The sequence below is a fragment of the Phascolarctos cinereus genome, unplaced genomic scaffold (genome assembly GCF_003287225.1).
Source record: "Phascolarctos cinereus isolate Bilbo 61053 unplaced genomic scaffold, phaCin_HiC Scaffold_726;HRSCAF=1367, whole genome shotgun sequence".
NCBI classification, from domain to species: Eukaryota; Metazoa; Chordata; class Mammalia; order Diprotodontia; family Phascolarctidae; genus Phascolarctos; species Phascolarctos cinereus.
Window position 1 is genome coordinate 187,233,319 of NW_027556098.1, and position 6,084 is coordinate 187,239,402.

A 6,084-nucleotide genomic window follows, 5' to 3' on the forward strand; every position below is an offset into this window, starting at 1 on the left:
ACATTGTTTGAAGTTATTTTAAATGGAATTTCTCTATCTCTTTCTCTGCACTTTGTTAATAATTATTGTTGTTTGTCCTTCATTCTCAAAGAGGACCAATGATATCAAGAGAGTGACATCTTGACTTGCAAATGAATTGGATTTAAGTAAGAGGGTTGTGCAAAGTAATCAACCTCACTTTCTCTCCTTCAGAGTCATTCAGAGACTAGTAGTAAGACAAAGGTCAGAATGACTAGTGATGGCCCTGGATGTAGTGAGAGACATTGGCCTTTTTAAGCTAAAGTCTTTCTCAGATATCAGTTTGTCTGAGGCAACATTCCTTCAGTGATTAAAGGCTGGTAAGAATTGAGGCAAAATATGGCCTAGTTTGCCTTTCAAAAGAATCAATCTGGAACCCTTAGGGTTTCTGGTCAGAACAGAAACAATTGCTATTTACACCCACTCTGAGCCATCAAAAACCCAGACAATGATCAAGTGAAGCTTGGTCTGGGACCTATTATTGGCCAATCAGTGAAAGCCAGAGTGATTTGGGTTCAGAGGTATAGTCAAGTAGCTCCATTTGAATCCCATTGGGCTTTATCAAAGCCTGATTTTTCAGAGCTATGTTTCAAGAAATCATAAATGAAAGCTACATGAGACAAGAGTTAATTGTCCCAGTTTTTTGAAAAAAAAAGATAGAATAAATAAGTAGGGGAAAAGGGAAAAAAAAGAAAAGAAAAAATCTAGCCCCCCAAACTCTAAGATATCTTGCAAGGTTTAAGCAATGAAAATTTATATTCCTTTGGAAAAAGCACCCACATGTAAGGCTATGTTTCCCCATGTGGACAAAGGAAGAGGATGAGGATGAGGAATAAGGAAGGAAGGAAGGAAGGAAGGAAAGAAGGAAGGAAGGAAGGAAGGAAGGAAGGAAGGAAGGAAGGAAGGAAGGAAGGAAGGAAGGAAGGAAGGAAGGAAGTAGCAGCATTGCCCAACTGGAACTGGCTGGTTAGGTCCCTAATGGGGCAGTTACTCCTCCTCACCGATTGTTATTTGTCCTTCCTTCTCCAAGAGGAGCAATGGCATCAGGAAGGTGATATCTTGACTTGCAAGTGGATTGGATTTAAGTGAGGCAGGGCTGTGCAAAGTCACCAGCCTCACTCTCTCCTCGAGAGTCCAGTGGCAAGACAGATCAGGATGACTGATGGTGGCCCTGTGTTGATAATATACAGAAATGTTTATGATTTATGTGGGTTTATTTTATATCTTGCAACTTTGCTGAAGTTATTTCAACTAGTTTTCAGTTGATTCTCTAGAATTCTTTAAGTATGCCATCATATCATAAACAAAGAGTGATAGTTTTGTTTCCTCATTGCCTGTTTTTATTCCTCCAATTTCTTTTTCTTGTCTTACTGCTCTATAGCTAGCATTTCTAATACAATATTGAATAAGAGTGGTGATGTGGACCCCCATTAGTCTTATTGGTGAGGCTTCTACCTTATCCACATTACAGATAATGCTTGCTGATGAGTTTAGATAGGATACTACTTATCATTTTAAGGAAAGCTCCATTTATTCCTGTGCTTTCCAGTGTTTTTTAATAGGAATGAGTATTGTATATTGTCAAAAGCTTTTTCTGCTTCTGTCGAGATAATTATATGATTTTTGTTGTTTTTGTTATTGATATGGTCAATTATGCTGACAGTTTTACTAATATTCAATCAGCCCTGAATTTCCAGTATAAACCCCACCTAACCATAGTACATGATCTTTGTGATATATTGCTGTAATCTCCTTGCTAGTATTTTATTTAACATTTTTGAACAATTATTCACTAAGGAAATTATTCCATAATTTTATTTTTCTGTTTTTGTTCTTCCTGGTTTAGGTATCAGCACCATATTTATGTTATAAAAGGAATTTGATAGAATTCCTTCTTTGCTTATTGTTCCAAATAGTTTATTTAGTATTGGAATTAATTGTTCTTTAAATGTTTGATAGAATTTACTTGTGAATCCATCTGCTGTCCTGGGGATTTTTTCTTAGGGAGTTCATTAATGGCTTGGATTACAATGAAGAATAACGTACCCAGCAAAATTGAGTGTTATCTTTCAGGTGGAAAAATGGATATTTAGAAAAACAGAAGACTTTTGAGCATTTGTGAAGAAAAGACCAGAGATGAATAGAAATTTTGATTTCCAAATACAAGACTCAAGAGAAGCATGACAATGTAAACATGAAAGAGAAATCATAAAGGACCCAGTAAGTTTAAGTATTTACATTCCTGTATGGGAAGAAATTTGTAATTCCAAAGAACTTCATCATTATTATTAAGGCAATTAGAAGGAGTAGACACAGAATGAGGGCATGGGTGTAAGTTGAACATGATGAGATGACCTAAAAAAAATGAAGTGTAAAAAAGAAGGAAGCAATGGGAGAAGGGGAAAGACAGATAAAAATGGGGAAAATTATCTCACATAAAGAAATATACAAGGAAGAACTTTTAGAGTGGAGGGGAAATGAGGGGGTGGCAGGCAACGTTTGACCCTTGCTTTTTTTGAAATTGGCTCAAAGAGTGAATAATATACCAATCAGTTTGATATAGAAATCTATCTTACCCAACTGGAAAGTAGGAGGGGAAGGGGATGAGAGAAGGATGGGGACTGAGAGAAAGGAGGACAGATTAAGAGAGGCAACAGTCAGAAGCAAAACAAACTTTTGAGGCCAAAAACACTAGTATTCCTCTTCACCCTGGAACTGTGACCTGGAATTGTGTGCAAGCGATGCAACAGGGTCCTGTAACTCCAGGGTCAGAAAAGGGTCCCCTATAATCTCTTTCTGATCAGTTATTTGGCCCCGTCACAATCTGTGGCCTAAGATCTCCTGAAGCTGTTGCTGCCCTAGGACAGCCGTTTGTAAGGCCTTGTGCTGGTGTGGCTACAACTAGCACTGAGCTCTGAGTTGACCACCACCCTTGGGCCACAGACCCGTCCTGCCATCCTCCTAAATTGTCTTGGGCTGGAAAAATTTCTTACTTTGACCTTTTGTTGTATCTGCCACTCCAGAATTCAATTTGAGATTTTATTTTTAAATTGTTCATAGGGGAATGTTGGGATAGTTCAACTGATTAGCCATCTGTACTCTGCCATCTTGGCTCCTCCCTAAAGTCTTATCTTCTTTAAAAACTTAACCATTCCCTCTAATTCTTCCTGATTAATACCTTTCCCAAAATTATCTGTAATTTATCTTGTGTATATCTTGTTTGTACACCTTTGCTTATATATTGTGTCCCCCATTAGACAGTGAACTCCTTGACAGCAGATTGCTTTGGCCTTTCTTTATGCCTCCAGCACTTAGCTCACGGCTTAGCATGTAACTTTTCTTGTTGTTCAGTAATTTTAGTCATGTACATCTCTTCATGATCCTGTTTAGGGTTTTCTTGGCAAAGATACTGGAGTGGTTTGCTATTTTTCTTCTCCAGCTCATTTTACAGATGAGGAAACTGAGGTAAACAGGGTTAAGTGCCTTGCCCAGAGTCACACAGCTTGTAAGAGGGAAGGCTTAATATAGCAAATATCAAACAAAATATATAAAGACATTAGGTGTGAAACACAGAGAAACAGATATAATTTGAACCACATGTAAAAATCTGATGATCACTATGCCACAATGCTTTTCTTTTTATTTGCCCTACACTAACAAAATTATCCATCCATTTAGAAAATATTCTCTGTACAAAGAAAATTTTTAAAAAACCCCTCATTTTAGTAGCATAGCTAATATATCTCCAATAGAGGACCTTCTATAGACTACAAACTATTCTATATAACTCATAATAAATATCCATACTTCTGACATACTTCCTTCCTACATGGTCTAGCTAAGTGAAAACTCATTTTTGAGAATCACTCAGATCTCTAGTTGTTTGCTTTTCCTTTTTCTTTGTTATCAGATTTATAGAAGACATGTTCAATATAAACCTGCTAAGTAAATTTAAGGGAAAGTAAAATAGACTTGTTGACAACTAAATAGATTATCATGGTAAATCTATACAATTTTAGATAAAAGGGATGATCCTTGAATGAAAAATTTTAAATATGAGTTTTAAGATTCCATTTTTAATCAGGCTGAACTTAACTTTTCATTAAATTATTTATGTCATTTCTGCTCACAGCTATCTATTGCTATATTATCAATTTTTATTATTTCTAAGGAGGCAAGAATTCATAAAATATGAACTTTGCAGGTACTCAATATATGACAGTCCAGATTACTAGAGATGTTTCATATCAGGCTGAGAGAACAATATATACTATTTCCCCCTTTCCAAGGAAAAAGTATCAATTTTGATGAAATCAGAAAATTTGGCATTTGCTATTAGGTCCAGACACTGACTCACTCTGTAATGCTTTGTTTTGATGCAGTGATTCTCAAACTATCCAGTCCATGGAAAACTTTTGGCCCTGAAACATATTGATGGGACACACAAATGCTGGTCTAGGGGCCTGGAGGTGTTGAATATGTAAAAAAATAAAGGATACTAAAGGAAATGTAAAGTCAAGCTAAAAGTAAAACCAACCAACCAACCAACCAACCTATTTTTACTCCCCTTAAAACCTGCACGTAATAATTATTTTTATGGATATATGATTTCATACTTAAAATTTTAGAGGGCAAACTGTAACTAAACTGGAAAATTTCTATCAGAACCGGTCAATCAATTAATTATTGATCAGTTACTGACTGAATTGACTGTTATGAACCTGGTGACTGGGAAAATGGTAGTATGCTAGTCAGAAATAGAGAAGTGTACTATAAGCTCAGGACTAGGAAAAAAATGATGAGTTACATTTTGAATTTGAGATGGGACATCTAGGTGGAGATGACTGACTGGAAGGCAGTTTATATGGGCCAGGAGTTCAGAATGTATTTTAGGCATTTTGATTTGGAAGTCATTTGCCTACAAATCTCAATATCACAAAGACTGAAATAATCAAGACAATTCCAATTAGAAATCCAAATAGAGAAAATACTGAAGTCAAAGCCTTGAGAGATATCTCTGCTCAGAGGCTGGAAGATGGAAGAAGCAACAAAGGACAATGAGATGTGATCATAAAGAATAAGAAAAAAGCAATGCCAAGAAAGTGAAAGGAGGCGAGACCATCCAACATCTCAGTAGTATCAAAAGTTAAAGAAAAGTCAAGGAAAGTCAAGGAATTAAAAAAGGCTATTGGGATTTTGGCTATAGTGCTTAGAATATTGTTAATGCACGCACTTTGGCAGTACATATGTTAAAGTTGGAATGATATTTAGAATATTAACGTGGTCCCTGAATAAGAATGACACAAAATTGGACTTTGTACTGGACATCTTCCATGAAAGAGATATTTAATAATAAATATCATCCTATTTTATACCTTCCTCAGTATTAATAATTAATGGGTAATGAAGTTATCTCTGCTATATTTTCAAGGAATCATGTATGATTTTGACATATTCATGGTAGATATATTGTTGGAAGAGAGTCCTCAAGGTTTTGTCTTGTTTTGATATGACAAATGTTTATTTATAGTGAACAAATAATAAGTACAAAAGATCTTAAATTACATTTTATAGACTTTAAGATCCTTGAGGGCAGGGACTATTTTCATTTTTGGTTTTTATATGCCTAATTCCTAGCAAGTCTGAACCTCTTTCCACATGACAGTCCTTTAAACACTTGAAAACAGATGTCATGTCCCTCCTAATTTTGTTTTCTCCAGGGTAAACAAATTCCCTCAATTGATCTTGAGGCCCTTTTCTACTCTTTTTTTGGCTAGGCAATGGGGGTTAAGTGACTTGTCCAGGGTCTCACAGCTAGTAAGTATCAAGTGTCAAAGCCAGATTTGAACTCAGGTCCTCCTGACTCCAGGGCCAGCGCTCTGTCCACTGTACCACCTAGCTGCTCCCTGGCCCTTTTCCATTCTGGTTGCCCATTCTGGATGGTTTCTAGCTCCTCAGTGTATATTACCTAAGATGTGGCACCAAGGCAATACCCAAATTGTCATCTCTCTTCCAGCTCTGAAACTAATGCACTTTCCACTACTCCAACGTGACTTCATGTCATGG

The 6,084-nt window shown here is 36.4% G+C and overlaps 1 non-coding gene across 1 annotated transcript; it reads left to right on the forward strand.

Annotated features, from left to right (window-relative positions):
• The first annotated feature begins 5,247 nt into the window (after positions 1–5,247).
• On the forward strand, positions 5,248–5,350 carry LOC144454645 (U6 spliceosomal RNA). Its single transcript, XR_013483155.1, has one exon. It is a non-coding gene; the product is annotated as a U6 spliceosomal RNA (small nuclear RNA).
• The last annotated feature ends 734 nt before the right edge of the window (positions 5,351–6,084 follow it).